The sequence below is a fragment of the Balaenoptera musculus genome, chromosome 1 (assembly GCF_009873245.2).
Source record: "Balaenoptera musculus isolate JJ_BM4_2016_0621 chromosome 1, mBalMus1.pri.v3, whole genome shotgun sequence".
Lineage (NCBI taxonomy): Eukaryota > Metazoa > Chordata > Mammalia > Artiodactyla > Balaenopteridae > Balaenoptera > Balaenoptera musculus.
In genome coordinates, this window is record NC_045785.1 from 16,274,606 (window position 1) to 16,293,975 (window position 19,370).

The 19,370-nt window shown below is 36.6% G+C and overlaps 1 protein-coding gene and 1 non-coding gene across 8 annotated transcripts in view; one reads left to right on the forward strand and one right to left on the reverse strand.

The window, feature by feature from the left end:
- EIF4G3 (eukaryotic translation initiation factor 4 gamma 3) overlaps positions 1 to 19,370 on the reverse strand; it is a 391,513-nt gene that overhangs the window by 352,131 nt on the left and 20,012 nt on the right. The window lies entirely within an intron of this gene.
- On the forward strand, positions 3,890 to 3,996 carry LOC118887023. The gene has a single exon (XR_005017859.1). It is a non-coding gene; the product is annotated as a U6 spliceosomal RNA (small nuclear RNA).

The following is a 19,370-nucleotide window of genomic DNA, read 5'->3' on the forward strand; positions in this document are numbered from 1 at the left end:
TAATTAATTAATTAAAAGCCCTTCCTGTTAAACCTGATACCTCTCATCCAGTCTATGGTTTAGAATACTATGGAGGAACTGAAACAATTAAAAGAGAATGAAACAAACCTAGGGAAAAATGCTGAATGAAAAAAAAAAGGTTCTCTCTGAATAGTAGAATTATGTTTGATTTTTTTTTCTTCACAACATCTAAAGCTTCATATTTTCCATTATGAACAGTTATTATTTTTGTTTCAGATGGAAAAAAAATCCTATTACACAAAAATGACAATGTACCATAGTTAAATAATACTGCACTTTAGAGACAGGGCTGAAGTCAAGTACAAACCCTTTCTTTCTTCATAGTTGGTGCCTATACCATACCGGTATGGAGTATCACTGCTAGTTACAGGAAAGTGAATGCAGAGCAATCAAGTAAACACAGTCCTACCTTCTACCATAGCCCTACCTTTCAGAGTAATAAAAATCAAAAAGGAGCAGCTTATAGCTTACATATTCCACTCATCACCATCTTCTCCAACAATTAAAAAAGAGGCTAATAACAAACTAGGTTTCCAGGCAGCTCTTTAAACCCAAAGGCCATAAGTACTAAGGTTTGAAAAATATCTGATATGCTGATAATAAAGCACCCAGGATGGTTTAAGGGGCTTTATATACTCTAGTCCTCCCCATCATCCAAATAACGTAAGTACTCCTACTGCCATTTATGGATAAGGAAGTACAGATATCAGAATTTAGATCCTTAAAGATCACTGTCGGGACTTTCCTGGCGGTCCAGTGGTTAAGACTCCACACTCCCAATGCAGGGGGCACAGGTTCAACCCCTGGTGGCGGAATTAGATCCCACATGCCGCGCGGCAAAATGAAAAAAAAAAAAAAAAGAGATCGCTATCATCATATGCATTATCCCTAGTCCTTAAATTGTATTCCTAGGTTTCCACTGTGTATTTTAATGTCACTTGCTTCTTCAATGCTTATGCCTATTAACAGTGAACAGACCATATTTAATAAAAACCTCACGTAAGAATTATACTTCACTGTGCAAAATAATTTGAAATGGTCTTGTCCCTACCCTTTAGGAGACAAAAATCTTTTGCTTTTTGGCCGCTCCCCACAGCATGCAGGATCTTACTTCCCTGACCAGGGATCAAACCCGTGCAGCCTGCAGTGGAAGCTTGGAGTTCTAACCACTGGACCAGCAGGGAAGTCCCCCAAAATCTTAATTGCTCAAAATGTTGGCTAATAATACTTAGATTAGCTCTTTCAAACAAAACCTTGCAACTTCTCAGTCAAAATGACTTAATAACTCTATACAGAAATACAAAGTTGGAAGTAAGTTCAGAAAATCCTCACAGGATGAAAAATTACACACAAAACAATTTAGATTTAATAATTCTGATTTCTTCCACAACTGAATTAAAACTAAAAAGATTTAGAAAACTCAAATATAAGTATGTAGTAAATATAAAAGAAATACACTGCACTAATAAATCCCAAATTCAGGATAACAGTTACCTCTAATGAAAGAATCAAGTGATAAAGGAGGGGTACATGCTGAGGTCTTTAAATATACTGATAATGTTTTGTTTGTGAAGCTGGTTGATGGATACTTGGGTTTGCTATACTACAGTGCACTTCTGTATAGTATCTGCAGTATTTCAAAATACATCTTTTAAGTTTTCAAACCAGATGTCACTCTTTATCTCCCTGAACACAAATGTAAATAATCATTACCATACTATTACTGCAGTTTCTAGAAGAAGAACTATATCCCACCACATACACTAAACTTACACACTAACTCCAAAGACGACAAGTAAATGCCTTTTGTGACAAAAGACAGTATAACCCATTTTCATCATTTTTACAGTGAGGTCAATCCCACCTACCTATCCACAGTAGTATTATGAAAACGAAGTGGGACAAAAAATGAACAGTCCACATGTTCATCAAATGTTAGTTATTATTAGTGGCAACTGCTAAAGTACAAAAATGCAAAAAATATGACATTGTATGTCAGTATTTACAAACTGTAGGTCTTCACATGTGTACTTATTCCTGACAGTGTATACATTTCCTTCCACTCCTAATTTGTGGAATAACCTTGGGAATGGATACATGTATAACTAACATAGGTGAAAAACATGTCTAGCTCCCAGAAATGCAATAAATGATGCCAAAAATCTTCAGAGGCAGTGTTTAAAGCTTCCTGTTCTCAGTATAGACTTCTAGTAAACATTATTTATTAGTGTCTACTTTGTGCCTAGCACTAACAGACCCGAGAGAAATAGAAACAAAAAACATGATTCCTGCCTTAAGCATTTAGTTCAGTAAAGAAAATAAATAATAAGCTTATCTATAGCTGGTAGTAGAGCAACTAACCCAGCTGGAAAGAGGTGTGAAGTATCACCCTATTGATTGGTACTCTCTGCCATATAGCTCCTCCTCTTTATCCTTTCCCTTGCCCCCAGTTCTGCTAGTCCCGGTCTTCTCTGAAAGCAGACAGGAAAGCAGTATTTAACCTTTCTATATACTACAGAACTGCATTATTCACTAGGTAACCTCTAAGCCACATGGGGCTATAGAGCACTTGAAATACAGCTACCACAAGGTGGATGTGCTCTAAGTGTAAAATATACACTGGAGTGCAAAGACTTAGGTACAAAGAAAGAATGTAAAATACAGTATCTCACTAATAATTTTTATAATGATCACATCTTGAAATGATAATATTTTGGATATACTGGGTAAGTATGTTATTAAAATTGATTTTACCTGTTTTCACTTTGTAACATGGTTACTAGAAAATCTAAAATTACACAGCTGGTTTACATATTTCCACCCAACAAATAATCCATAAAAAAAATTAAAACTGAATACATAATGCACTTCAAAAGTATTCAGTAAGGACTAGCTAAATCTGAATCTTAGATTGAAATTTCAAAAATATTAGCTAAAGTAACCTATAACCATACCTAAATTCAATCTTTTTAAAAATCAAACATGAAGAAAGAAAGGATCTATGTTGTCAAAATTCTAATTACCTAGGGCATGTGTTTATGGTCTGACAATGACACTCATTAACCCAACAAACTGAAACCACAAACGTTACTTTTCTAGATTAATTAATATTCAGTAAAATTGTTCCTCCTCCTATTACACTGAATTACACTAGAAATAGCCCAGTATACCACAGTTCATCAAAACCATACCACAGCATCAAAACCCAAGCTCTTTTTATAATTACAGAGAAGTAAACTTCAAAACACCCTAAAAACAAGGGATTTACTTATGAGCGCTCAATTCATTTAAATTACGTGGAAGTGCATTCTTACAGAATCTGACCTCTGGGGCTAAAAGTCAAAGCTCCTGCTCTTTAGTATCTAGAGAGGCCATGAAAATTAATTCATTAGGTACATGACTCACACTGACCTGAGTTCCTCAAGAGTCACCTGAAGGACCAGCGTAAGAGCAAAGAGAGAATTCCAAAGGCCCTCCTTCCCCAAGCCAAGGAGACTTACGTGGCTGAGAAGGTTCTAAATAGATCAAACCAAAGAGACTATAAATGGACCCAGAGAGACTACAAATGACATCCAGGGGCCCTAAGACATGACTAGGCATTCCCTCATCTCTAGAAGAACTTAAATAAAGATCAGTACTAAAGAAGCTAAAGAACTATTACTCTTCCACTCAATATTCATATGTAAAAGTCCCAAAGCCCAGGAAATTTGACCCCAAGGATGTCCATAATATATATTCCAGGAATCACAGAACCAAGACAGCCTCCTTGCCAGTACTTTATAACACAAACAAAATGTTATTTGAGGGCAAGACGTGGCCTTTGAAAAACTGCCTAAACTGCACCCACTTAAGAGTTAACCACTTTTGAGCGCTCACTTCGGCAGCACATATACTAAAATTGGAACAACGCAGAGAAGATTAGCATGGCCCTGGCGCAAGGATTACACACAAATTCGTGAAGCGTTCCATATTTTTTGATTCACTTTGTTATACAGCAGAAACTAACACAACATTGTAAAGCAATTACACTCCAATAAAGATGTTAAAAGTAAATAAACAAAAAATAAAAGAGAAAAAAAATAAAAAATAAAAAAATAAAGGTAACCACTTTGGACCTCCCTGGCGTTCCAGTGGTTAAGAATCCGCCTGCCAATGCAGGGGACATGGGTTCGAGCCCTGGTCTGGGAAGATCCCACATGCCACGGAGCAACTAAGCCCGTGCACCACAACTACTGAGCCTGTGCTCTAGAGCCCACAAGCCACAACTACTGAAGCCTGAATGCCTAGAGCCCATGCTCCGCAATGAGAGAAGCCACCACAATGAGAAGCCCGTGCACCTCAATGAATAAGAGCACCCCCAAAGTGACCCACCCTCAGCCTGGATTAGGTAAGAACCAGTATCTATGGTCCTAGAGAACCCTGTGCCTTTCTTTAATACAGCAACTATCACACATATTACACTTATCTCTTTAATCATCTCTCCCTCACCACATTGCAGGACCCTAATATCTCTGGCACCTAACACAATGCTGGGCATATCTCTGAGTGCTCAAAAAAAATCTGCTGGTTGAATGGATAATATGGAGCTATGCTGTCCAATGTGGCAGCCTCTAGCCACATGTAGCTATTTAAATATAAACTTAATTAAAATTAAATGAAATTTTAAAATTTAGTTCCTCAGTCACACTTGCCACCTTTCAAGTGCTCGTTGCTACGTATGGTTAGTGGCTGCCATATTGGACAGTGTAGACACAGAATGTTTTCAACATCACAGAAAGTTCTATTGGACACTGCCTGGAGTGTCCCTTGATTCTGGAGGCATTTCCTAACAGGATTATTATTCTAAGAGAGAAAAGGTAGAAAGAAAAATGTTTTAAATGTGCATCAAATTCCAATAGTAAACAATACAACCAAAGGAAAGGAGTTCTTCTGCAAGACTGTCTCTAATATCAACTATGTTTCAAACTTTTCTGATAATTCTTTATTGCTAAAGTTTCATTATCAACTAACCCCCTTCTCCCACATATTTCCCTGTTGTGCCTAAAAGAAAGCCCTTAGTAACAAAAAGGGCTGCTGCCCATACTCTAGGAAGGTGAAAAAAAGAATATATGAGATTATTTTTACCCTAATCATAGGCTAATAAAAAGGTCAAAAAGGATTTTGGAATTAGTTTAGTCTAGTTAACCAATTTTACAGAGAAAGAGACTGAGCACACAGAAGTAAAATAACCTACAGAAAAGAAGAGATGTTAGAAGCAGACCAAACAGGTAAGGGAAAACAAAAAGCAGAGTGCACAGAAAGCCAGAAACTTCTAGTTTTTTTACAGAATTATGGCATATTATCCAAAATATCAAAATAGTCTATACTTAAAAGGGAATGATAAGTAATAGTAAAAGGTCAAGAAACTCTCAACCAAAGTTCTGTCTTGTGTAAGAGACCCTAAGTTTCCCCTTACAAACCCTAATATATTATTTAAATGCTTTCACTGGCAGTTTACTTTTTCTTTCCATAATATAATCACATAAATTATTTATTCTCATAGTCAGAATCTATTTATTCCTACTAGTCAGAATAGATTTCAATTAAGCCACAAATACAGGCAGCTAAAACTGAAAGTAGAATATTTACTAGTTATTTTCAATGGAAACATATTTCCAATGACAAGTTAAGAGTATAAACAATGAAAGTGAACTAAGGGGAGAGAAATAATTTGCTTCTCAAAAATGAAATCACTTCTGTCACTCTGAAAATGTTATCTGAATGAAAACCACAGTAAGAGTGTTTCTGCTTCTTGACTGATTTTCATTTCCATGACCTATAAATAAAAATACAGAAGAAAGTAATTTTAAGTTCTCTTATTACTTCACTATGAGCAAAAGCAAATTCAAGGCAATAAATCCAAAGATGTTATTAAAACAGAGAAAGACTGACAAATATATTTTTTTGACATAATACTTATGTAGCTTGGAGTGTCCTCAGCCTCGTATTCTTAAATAAACACTGAATTTTGTTTTTCAAAGGGCACGAATCTCTCCTTTGTAGGAATTTTATATATCTAATTTCTTACACCTAATTTCTTACACCTAAAGTTATAAGAAAGCTTTTATATCTGCTCCATTAGGTTGAGAATCCGCCTGCCAATGCAGGGGACATGGGTTCGATCCCTGGTCCAGGAAGATCCCACATGCCGCGGAGTAACTAAGCCCACGTGCCACAACTACTGAAGTCCACGCACCTAGAGCCCATGCTCCGCAACAAGAGAAGCCACCACGATGAGAAGCCCGGGCACCACAACGAAGAGTAACCCCCGCTCGCCACAACTAGAGAAAGCCCACGCAGCAACGAAGACCCAACACAGCCAAAAATAAATAAATAAATAAATAAATATTTTTAAATAAATAAATAAAAATTCTAGGCAGGTTTACGGTAATCCCAATAATCCTCAATAACAACAGGGGCAGGACTACGCGTTGCACACAATAAACTTTGCTGGATTAAGAAAGTTCACTTCACGGAGTTCCCTGGTGGCCTAATGGTTAGGATTCCAGGCTTTCACTGCCATGGCCCAGGTTCAATCCCTGACTGGGGAACTGAGATCCCGCAAGCCGCACAGCACTTCATAACAGGAAAGAAAACAGATAAAGGCTGTCAGTGTCCATTAGTTTGTCAATATGACCAATCGGATACTGATAATAAAATATTTTAAGTTCTAAGAGGATGTCAGGTGCAAAATGCCTGGTTTGCCCTTTAACTTTTTACCAGGTCTCAGAACCAACCTATTTCAAAAGATATGAACATCTTCCTCTAGTCATCTGCCAAATCCTATTTCAGTATGAATCTACAAATGAAACTTAAAGGACTTGTCTACTGAGAAGTAAAGGAATCATTCATTTCTTGATCATTAAAAATCAAGAATCTTAACAAAGAAGAGACTTCAAATCCAACAACAAGCAACATGCTAGTACTCAAAGCTCTCAGAAAAGGTACAATCCAAATAATTAAGCTAATTTAATGTCATTTATATAATACGTAAGACCTAATTAACTCACAATTGACCATTTCAATTTTCTAGGCTAGGAGTCTTAACTTTAATTATATATCTAAAACTTCAACTCCAAAATATGATTCAGAAGATGTCTGTATATTTTTTAAGTTGCAAAAATTATTCCAATGAGCAGCCTAAATCGAGAACTACTACCCTAGCTTTAACACATCCCTAAAATTATGCTAATTAAGTTGGCATTTTCTTCAATTAAAAAAAAAGTAAAAGATTACTTACTTGGGTCAATCAAGTCTAATGAAAATATTAACTAACTTTAGTTTTCAATGACTGAAAAAATTAATACTTCTCACATTCTTAAACACATCCTCCCAATTTGTTTTACACTGACTTCTCTCATCAAGAGTGTATCACAATATGTCTTTGTCAGGAAAATAAAATGTTTTCTAGACATCTGTGGATAACCAACACAATGACAAAACAGTTAACAAATTGATTTTCAAATTGCAAAGATGGGAATAAACTAATATAAGAGAAGAGAAGGAACAATAAAATGTTCTTCATTTCACTAAAATTCAAGGTTCCAATAGCTTGGGCAGAATTATTTATGAGGCAGGTTATAAAAAGATAAAAATAAGAGAAAGCAGTTTTTAGCAACGGATGACAGTGAAGATGACCATTTGAAAACAAGACCAATCAACAAACTGCACAAAATGGGATCTGAAAAAAAGCAGACATATTCAGGGTTAGGACTGAAAGATGGTTAATTACTTCCTTGTTTTATGAACGCTTTGAAGCTTCAACTAAGCTCTTCAGCTAAGGAATTAAGAGCAAAAAAGTTGTTAGCAGACTTCCTTGGTGGTGCAGTAGTTAAGAATCCACCTGCCACTGCAGGGTTCAATCCCTGGCCCGGGAAGATCCCACATGCCACGGAGCAACTAAGCCCTTGCACCACAACTACTGAGCCTGCGCTCTACAGCCTGCGACCCACAACTACTGAGCCCACGCACCACAACTACTGAAGATCGCACGCCTAGAGCCCGTGCTCTGCAACAAGAGAAGCCACCGCAATGAGAAGCCCACACAGAGCAACAAAGAGTTAACCCCTGCTTGCCCCAACTAGAGAAAAGTCCGTGAGCAGGAAGACCCAAGACAGTCAAAAATAAAATTAAATAAATATATTTATTTTTTTAAAAAAGATATTTTAGGATTTCCACTTCACAGTCTCCAACTGTGAGAAGATATGAGTCCAAAATCATAACTGAAATATATCTGGAAAATACTGTACATGAGAAACTCCACAAAACACAGACAATATGCAAATATATAAAATGCTGACTATACTACCAACTTGTTAACATGACTTAACAGAAATCAGTCTACTTTTATTAGTAATACGGTCCTTTAAAAAATTTATTCCAAGAGCAAATAAAGGCACAAATTCAGTAAAATGTCCTTGGTGTCAGGCGCCACCCACAACACTTAAAGACAACCTTTGAGGCCTGTTACCCAACTGCAGGAAATCCATCTGTCAACTCTACTAATCTACCTCATCTTCCATTCATAAACACGAATGGAAACTAAATAATCACCAGACATTAAGAAAGTAAAGAACCAAGATGAATAAACAGAACCAACCCTGGAGGGAGTGAGATGGCGCAGGGAACAGAAAAAGATTTTTTTAATTTCCAATTAGTACCTATGAAAGGATACAAGATACTATTCCAATCATAAAATAAGACGCATCTGCTACACACAGAAAAGGAGAGAAAACAAAAATTCTTAGATATTAAAAAAGTAATCGCCAAATGTTTACTTACATACTCTTCAATTCAGCAATTCTATTTATAGGACTCCATCCTACTAAAATACTCACACATAGGTATAAGGATATGCACTATACATTTTAACACACACAAAAAAGCCTAGAAACTATACATATATCCATCAATACGAAAGAGTTAAATGAATTATGGTACAACTATAGAATAATCTACATGTATCAACATGGGAAAGATTTATACAATACATGAAAAAGCAATCACTAAGCATGTGCAGTATAATCCCACTTATAATCTTGTTACGCAAGTAATATAATAGTAATAGCTGTTTACTACTATATAACACAAAGTGCCAGGTACCATTTTAAGTACCTTATAGGTATAACTAATTTAATCCTCACAACAACCTTAGGCACTAGAGTCTATAATTAACCCTTTTACATGAGGACACTGGGACACAAAAAGGTTAAATCGTTTCTCCCAAGGTACACAGCCACTAAACCATGGGAGCTGGGACTATCATCTATGGGACTCGAAATCCTCCAAGATCACACTTCACACTTCCAGCAGTTAGGATACAAATCACAGAGTCCAGCTCCAGAGGCCATCCTCTAAAAACCTCCACCTCTCTCCCACTCCCTGACACTCTTCCCTTTTCCCCTTCCTCTTTCTCTCAATTTGTAAATGCATACAAAAAGATCTGTAAGAAGAGAGATGCTGAACTGTCAACTGTTATAGCTGCTAATAATGGAAGTGGAAGTGAAAAAGGTTTTTAATTATTTTTAAATATATAATATAAAGGTATAAATCAATATAATCTGTATTCTTTATAATACACATGCATTACTTGACTGTTTTGAAACTAAACTAAGATCTGAATAAAGACATGAAACTAGCATATAAACAGATAATTTTCAAAACAGTAAATAAAAGCTAATAAACATGGGAGAAAACAACTAAATCTTATAAGTAATCTAAGAATGCAAATTAAAACTGTATATAATTTTCACCTATTAAATTAACAAAAGTTAAAAGAATATTTAATGCTGGTAAAAATAGGGCAATATGCATCAATTATCCTAATGTTCACACCTGCTGATCCAGTAATTTTTACTTTATTGAACAAATATCTGAAATATTGAAAAATATTATACACAAAGATGTTAGTCTCAGCATTTCTTTTAATAACAAAATTGTTAACTGAATAATCCAGTGATAAGCAATGTGCTTTAAGAATACTGTGGTACAGCCATATACAGAAATGTTATAAAACCATTAAGGAAGCCTTCTCAAATTTTTTATTGAAATGGGAATGTATCAATATGTTAAAATAGAAAAAATAATATTCACAGTATGATTTGCAGCTATGCACATATGAGTATATGTACATAAACACATATGCCAACACATGTATACATAAACATATATATATTTAAAAACTCCTCCAAGGAAATATATCAAAATGCTAACAATAGTTATCAATGGGTGGTAAAGTTACAAGTGATTTTTTTTCTTTTTTCCCTGTGATTTTTACAATGATCACATATGGCTTTTCTGTGGCAGGGAGCTTTTTTCTTTTTTAAAAGCCTTTTCTCTTCATCATATTAAACAGAGAAATGAATGAAGCTTTGTTACTATCCATCCAGATATATCATATCTTACTGGTTGTCAAGCAGCATATCCTACATCATGCCCATCTCCAGTCACAGGCAGAAAGGACAGAAACTCAGGCACAAATACGCCCCATCCAAATGGCAGTGCATTCACTCTAGGGAGCAGCCTAAGCAGCACGAACAGCAACTTCAAGTCTCCACTCAAACCACTCCCCATCTCTTACCCAGCGTTTTAGGTTTACTTTTGATGTGATACAGTAATCCTCACACAAGCTGCACATGGGGACAGACCATTTTAATCCTCTACTCTATGCCACCCAGTCTGCCCCTGAGAGAAATGCTACCCATTTAGTAAATTTACCCACCAAGCCAGAAATCACTGTCATTCTGGACACTTCTCTGTCATCAACTGAAACAGACAGGTAAGCCTTGCTGCTTTCTAAAAATGGCCAATCCTGCCTGGCAAATGACAGCATATGCTAAGATTTCTCACTTCTGCAGAGAATGGGTGGTTCTCCTGCTAAGGCTATAAATCCCAATACACAGTGGCATTCCCTCTCAACAGCAGAATCTGAAATGTAGTATCTCCTCCACGAGAAAAGTCCAATTCTCCTGGCAACAAGCTTTAAGAGAATCCTGACCTAGAGCACGCTCTCCAGGCTTCTCCTCCTGCTTCGTCACAGGAACCACAGCAGCTGAATCCTATACTACGTCCGCCCATGCTGCAGCAGCAGCCATGTTTGGCTCAGCCCTGCTGTAGCCCCAGATGAAAGCCAGGACAGCAAGGACAAGATGGCAAAGGACTTTAAAAAGGAAACTCTGTAACAAATAAGATGTATCATAAAAAAAGTTGCACTAATCTGCCACATCATTAAAAGTAAGGCTTTTTTTTTTTTTAAATGATGCCTCTTTCAAAGTAATTTAAGCCGCTTCTCTTGGTATCATGAAAACAAATTTGGGAAGATCCGCATAAGCATTACTATTATGGTAAAGATCAATTTAATCAGAATGCATGGGGAACACAATTCATAAGTTTTTACTTAACTAATAATTAACAAAAAAACGCTCCCTCTCTCCCTTGATTCCCTGTTAAAAAACTACAAATGTATTTTAAATCCTCTTCACTCTTAAAATAATGAATGTAATTTAACCTGTCTTTGCTTAGTGAGAAACTTGCAAAGAGTCACATTTTAGCTTAGTTTCATTTTTCAAAGTAGAAATTGCTTTACTTTTCTGATTATAAAAGTGATATGTGGGGGCTTCCCTGGCGGAGCAGTGGTTAAGAATCTGCCTGCCAATGCAGGGGACACAGGTTCGAGCCCTGGTCCGGGAAGATCTCACATGCCACGGAGCAACTAAGCCCGTGCGTCACAACCACTGAGCCTGCACTTTAGAGCCCGTGTGCCACAACTACTGAAGCCTGTGAGCCACAACTACTGAGCCCACAAGCCACAACTACTGAAGCCCGCGTGCCTAGAGTCCGTGCTCTGCGACAAGAGAAGCGAGCGCAATGAGAAAGCCCGCGCACTGCAACAAAGAGTAGCCCCCGCACGCCGGAACTAGAGAAAGCCTGTGCACAGCAACGAAGACCCAATGCAGCCAAAAATAAATAAATAAATAAATAAATTTATTTTTTTTTAAAAAAAGTGATATGTGGTTAATGTAAACAAAAATGACTTAGCACATAAACAATACGTTACTAAATAACCAAGAGATCACTGAAGAAATCAAAGAGGAAATCAAAAAATACCTAGAGACAAATGACAATGAAAACACGACAATCCAAAACCTATGGGATGCAGCAAAAGCAGTTCTAAGAGGGAAGTTTATAGCTGTACAAGCCTACCACAAGAAACAAGAAAAATCTCAAGTAAACAATCTAACCTTACACCTAAAGGAACTAGAGAAAGAAGAACAAACAAAACCCAAAGTTAGCAGAAGGAAAGAAATCATAAAGATCAGAGCAGAAATAAATGAAATAGAAACAAAGAAAACAATAGCAAAGATCAATAAAACTAAAAGCTGGTTCTTTGAGAAGATAAACAAAATTGATAAGCCATTAGCCAGACTCATCAAGAAAAAGAGGGAGAGGACTCACATCAATAAAATCAGAAATGAAAAAGGAGAAGTTACAACAGATGCCGCAGAAATACAAAGCATCCTAAGAGACTACTACAAGCAACTCTATGCCAATAAAATGGACAACCTGGAAGAAATGGACAAGTTCTTAGAAAGGTATAACCTTCCAAGACTGAACCAGGAAGAAACAAAAAATATGAACAGACCAATCACAAGTAATGAAATTGAAACTATGATTAAAAATCTTCCAACAAACAAAAGTCCAGGACCAGATGGCTTCACAGGTGAATTCTATCAAACATTTAGAGAACAGCTAACACCCATCCTTCTCAAACTCTTCCAAAAAATTGCAGAGGAAGGAACACTCCCAAACTCATTCTATGAGGCCACCATCACCCTGATACCAAAACCAGAAAAAGATACTACAAAAAAAGAAAATTACAGACCAATATCACTGATGAATAGAGATGCAAAAATCCTCAACAAAATACTAGCAAACAGAATCCAACAACACATTAAAAGGATCATACACCACGATCAAGTGGGATTTATCCCAGGGATGCAAGGATTCTTCAATATACGCAAATCAATCAATGTGATACACCATATTAACAAATTGAACAAGAAAAACCATATGATCATCTCAATAGATGCAGAAAAGGCTTTTGACAAAATTCAACACCCATTTATGATAAAAACTCTCCAGAAAGTGGGCATAGAGGGAACCTACCTCAACATAATAAAGGCCATATATGACAAACCCACAGCAAACATCATTCTCAACGATGAAAAACTGAAAGCATTTCCTCTAAGATCAGGAACGAGACAAGGATGTCCACTCTCGCCACTATTATTCAACATAGTTTTGGAAGTCCTAGTCACGGCAATCAGAGAAGAAAAAGAAATAAAAGGAATACAAATTGGAAAAGAAGACGTAAAACTGTCACTGTTTGCAGATGACATGATACTATACATAGAGAATCCTAAAAATGCCACCAGAAAACTACTAGAGCTAATCAATGAATTTGGTAAAGTAGCAGGATACAAAATTAATGCACAGAAATCTCTTGCATTCCTATACACTAATGATGAAAAAGCTGAAAGAGAAATTATGGAAACACTCCCATTTACCATTGCAACAAAAAGAATAAAACCTACCTAGGGAGACAAAAGACCTGTATACACAAAACTATAAGACACTGATGAAAGAAATTAAAGATGATACCAATAGATGGAGAGATAGACCATGTTCTTGGATTGGAAGAATCAATATTGTGAAAATGACTATACTACCCAAAGCAATCTACAGAGTCAATGCAATCCCTATCAAATTACCAACAGCATTTTTTACAGAACTAGAACAAATCATCTTAAAATTTGTATGGAGACACAAAAGACCCCGAATAGCCAAAGCAGTCTTGAGGGAAAAAAAACGGAGCTGGAGGAATCAGACTCCCTGACTTCAGCCTATACTACAAAGCTACAGTAATCAAGACAATATGGCACTGGCACAAAAACAGAAACATAGATCAATGGAACAAGATAGAAAGCCCAGAGATAAACCCACGCACCTATGGTCAACTAATCTATGACAAAGGAGGCAAAGATATACAATGGATAAAAGACAGTCTCTTCAATAAGTGGTGCTGAGAAAACTGGACAGCTACATGTAAAAGAATGAAATTAGAATACTCCCTCACACCATACACAAAAATAAACTCAAAATGGATTTGAGACCTAAATGTTAAGACTGGACACTATAAAACTCTTAGAGGAAAACATAGGAAGAACACTCTTTGACATAAATCACAGCAAGATCTTTTTTGATCCACCTTCTAGAGTAATGGAAATAAAAACAAAAATAAACAAATGGGACCTAATGAAACTTCAAAGCTTTTGCACAGCAAAGGAAACCATAAACAAGACGAAAAGACAACCCTCAGAATGGGAGAAAATATTTGCAAATGAATCAACGGACAAAGGATTAATCTCCAAAATATATAAACAGCTCATGCAGCTCAATATTAAAGAAACAAACAACCCAATCCAAAAACGGGCAGAGGACCAAATAGACATTTCTCCAAAGAAGACATACAGATGGCCAAGAAGCACATGAAAAGATGCTCAACGTCACTAATTATCAGAGAAATGCAAATCAAAACTATAATGAGGTATCACCTCACACCAGTTAGAATGGGCATCATCAGAAAATCTACAAGCAACAAATTCTGGAGAGGGTGTGGAGAAAAGGGAACCCTCTTGCACTGTTGGTGGGAATGTAAATTGATACAGCCACTATGGAGAACAGTATGGAGGTTCCTTAAAAAACTAAAATTAGATTTACCATATGATCCAGCTATCCCACTACTGGGCATATACCCAGAGAAAACCGGAATTCAAAAAGACACATGCACCCCAATGTACACTGTAGCACTATTTACAATAGCCAGGTCATGGAAGCAACCTAAATGCCCATCGACAGACGAATGGATAAAGAAGTTGTGGTACATATATACAATGGAATATTACTCAGCCATAAAAAGGAACGAAATTGAGTCATTTGTTGAGACGTGGCTGGATCTAGAGACTGTCATACAGAGTGAAGTAAGTCAGAAAGAGAAAAACAAATATCGTATATTAACGCATGTATGTGGAACCTAGAAAAATGGTACAGATGAACCGGTTTGCTGGGCAGAAGTTGAGACACAGACATAGAGAACAAACGTATGGACACCAAGGGGGGAAAACTGCAGTGGGGTGGGGATGGTGGTGTGATGAATTGGGCGATTGGGATTGACATGTACACACTGATGTGTATAAAATTGATGACTGATAAGAACCTGCAGTACAAACAAACAAACAAACAAACAAACAAAAATACTAAACTTTCTTTGGGTTATTTGTATGGAAATACGTTTATAAATGTTTCAGACATTACATGAAATTTCTAAAAATCTTATATGTTCTGGTATGTTATAAGTCATAATTCTAGTTATTACTTTAAAATGTATATCTCAGAAATTTAAAAAAAAAAAAGACTTAGCACAGAAAGAAAATGAAAATCACCCAATATCACCAGCAACCAGAAATAGCCCCTATGAACACTGTTGTATAAGCAAGCACTTTTTCTATATATTTTTTAAGATAAAATTTGATCACACATGCTACTTTTAACTGGCTTCCATAGAATAAATGTGGACTTTTTCTTAGTATTTATTTATTTATTTGGCTGCATCGGGTCTAAGTTGTGGCACGTGGGATCTTCGTTGCGGCATACAGGACCATTGTTTTTAGGTGTGGCATGCAGGATCTTTTTAGTTTCAGCATGTGAACTCTTAGTTGCGGCATGTGGGATCTAGTTCCCTGACCAGGGATCGAACCCGGGCCCCCAGCTTTGGGAGCACGAAGTCTTAGCCACTGGACCACCAGGGAAGTCCCAAAGTGGACATTTTTATGTCAGTAAGTGTTTTGCAACATTTTTAAGGGTTACATAGTATTTCAATGGATATTGAGCCCAGAATTTGCCCAGAACTCTATTACTAGGCCTTAGAATGTTTCAAAAGGTTTGCTATTATAAATGATGACATGACAACAATCAGAATTTTATTTAAACACTGACTTCCAAAGTACAATTCTGTAAAAGCAGATGATATTATATAAAACAAAAACAAAAAACCAAGCCTGATTTCAAAGTAATCCTTGGATATATGTTGACCTCAGAACCTTAACAAAGTTTATTATAACAACAGTCCAATTTCTGTTTCATCACCAAGGGACACAAGAAGCAAAATCCTAGGTCAAACCATCTCATTCATCCCACTTGGAAAAGAAATTAATTTTAATCTCTGTCTCACCCTAGATACCTGTTTAGTGAAAGAGACTAAGCTCAAAGAAAAGAAAACAGTGGCAGAGCCTGGGGAAGAACTGAAAGTAATTCCGTGAGGTAAAACTGATCCAGGACTCTAAATGGACACTGCTGAGATCCATCTTCAATTGGAGGATGAGGAAATTAAAAGGTTTAGAAGAGGTTCTAGACTCCCAGACCTATAACTGACAGGGAACCAAGCACTTAGAGCAGCCATGTTCAAAAGTACACCTGCACATTCCATCAGAGAAATTCCTCCAGGTTAACAAATTTATTTGAAAAGGCCAACTATTTCCAGTTCTGCATCCCTTAAATGAATAATCAAACCTGCTAACACTAGGAAAAAGCACAAGAACAATAAAATGCCCCATTTTCAGGGTCATCAACATGGAGCTTCTTCATGAAAATGAAATCCATTTCCCTCCAACCCAAAGACTGGTTACTAATGCAATTTCAATTATCCTTCCAGACTTCATAAGTCACAGCTGAGTTGGTATCGACCACCAAGAGCTCAAAAACTTCCCAAATACTGTATAATGAAATCTATCAACATTTGAAAACTATTATCTTCCAAATGATCAATGCATGATGCTACAAAATCATGCATGGGTAAAAGATCCATTCAAAGTACCATACAAACCAACAGATTTAAGTGTATGAGAAGTTCATGGAGGGACTTCCCTGGTGGCGCAGTGGTTAAGAATCCGCCTGCCAATGCAAGGGACACTATCCGCCTGCCAATGTAGGGTTCAATCCCTGGCCCAGGAAGATCCCACATGCCGCGGAGCAACTAAGCCTGTGCGCCACAACTACTGAGCCTGCGCTCTAGAGCCCGCGAGCCACAACTACTGAAGCCCACGTGCCTAAAGCCCGAGCTCGGCAACAAGAGAAACCACCGCAATGAGAAGCCCGTGCACTGCAATGAAGAGTAGCTCCCGCTCGACAAACTAGAGAAAGCCCGCGTGCAGCAACGAAGACCCAACGCAACCAAATAAACAAATAAGTTCATGGACATGGTTTCAGGTTCCAAATTGAAACTAACCTTTAAGAAACTACCATTGTCAGAAAGTTAGGTTTAAAACAAAGAAAGAAAGAAAAGAAACTACCATTGTCAAGTTTTCATATAATAATAAAGAATATCCACAATTATCTGAGGAAGACATTAAAATACTCCTCTCCCTCCCAGTCTCCTTCCCAAATCTGATCTGAGACCAGATTTTCTTCAAACAAAACACTGTATAGCAGAACGAATGCAGAAGCAGATATGAGAATCCAGTTACATTCTTTTAAGCTAGAAATTAAAGAGATTTGCAAAAATATAAAACGTCACTCTTCACACTAATTTTTGTTCTGAAAAAGTTATTTTTCAATTATTTAAGTTAATCTATAGTGGGTTTGTCTTGTTTTTAATTAAGTGAATATTTTTAATTTTTTCATTTTAATATCTAATATAAATATCAACAGCTACAGCCCACATAAGAAAAGCTCTCTGAGATCCTCAATAATATTTAATAATGTACAGGACTCTTGAGATTTAAAAAAAAACAACAAAAAAACCCCTGAGAACCACTATTTTAAGTCAACGGTTTTCGCTGTGTTTTCTGTGGAAATTTTGCCTCAATTTCTTGGAATGTAATTTCCAATCTATAGAATTAAAATATAATTGGGAAGTTTTCACTTCTGCAAGAGATTTTTTTGCATCCACTGCTCTAAGAGCTCACATAAATTTACACAAGCCTCTTTCACAATGTATCAGGTAAATCAGCTTATACACTCATTAATAAATTGACTCCTAAATGTTTCCCACTCTTTTCTCATATCTATTTTCTAGTTAAATTGGAAGTTTTTCAGGAACAATGCCCATCTTTCATTTTACTTCTTCCCACATTCCTCCTACAGTATACAGCAGGCGTTAAATGTGTGCTGCCCCTGTACCAGTGACTTACGACCACTTTCAGAATGTATTATTTTTGTAGGAAAGCTAAAAAGTACATCTCAAGGATTTCTATACAGAAAAGAGCCCTCAATCATTCAAGAAGATTCTAATGGCTCTCTGAATAGTAGTACCACTAATTCTTATAACTATCAAAATATGGCATCCACCACAATAACCTTTCTTTCGAGGCCATCTGAGAAGGGGCTGAGTTAAAGGATTTCCATGATCCATTCCTACCCTCAGATTCTAAGAGTTGGATTCTTTTTCTTCTCAATCCCAGCATTAAATAATGCTGGATACTATGGTTGTTTAGGGACTGGAAGATGAGTCAGCAGGTGAAGCCATTTGTGAGAAGCAGTTTCATTACACTTCGAACAGACAAGCCAGCATAAGACAGCTGCCATTGTTTACATTGCTGAACATGCTGTCGGGTTTCACAGGCCTATAAAACCACCTATTTTTTGTCAGCAAGCTCCATTTTTCTTAGTTAAGGGCTAATAAGCATCAGACTTAGTTACCAGCTCCTAAAGCACAGTGAACAATCTCTTTTCTCAAAGCAAAAATAATTTAAGTGCCTAAAAGAGCATTCAAAAACCATTCTCGCAACTAGGAGCGTGCCTCTGATCACAATAACCCAGTTCTCTTCATAGACTACTAATGTTATACATGTTCAGACACAGGAAGAAGTGCTTCCAATAAGAAAAACAAATAAGGGTTGGGGTTTTTTTTCTTTTTAATCACATAACATTGTTAACTAAAGCACAGTTCAGTGCTTATTTAAAGGAACTGAAAACAAGTGGATAAAATATGAATTACTAATCTTTTTTGAGAGAGTCGGAGAGGCCAAATAACCTGATACTCAATGGAATTACCTTCTCCTGTTCTGGTTCAACTCAGTTTCACTTCTCAGAACAAAAAGTGTTTCACCTTTAAGAATCCTTCTGTCATAAGAAGGAGTCCCTCCAAATACATTTTTCTTTTTTTTTAAATTATTTTTTTAATTGGACTATAGTTGCTTTACAATATTGTGTTAATTTATACTGTACAGCAAAGTGAATCAGCTATATATATATAT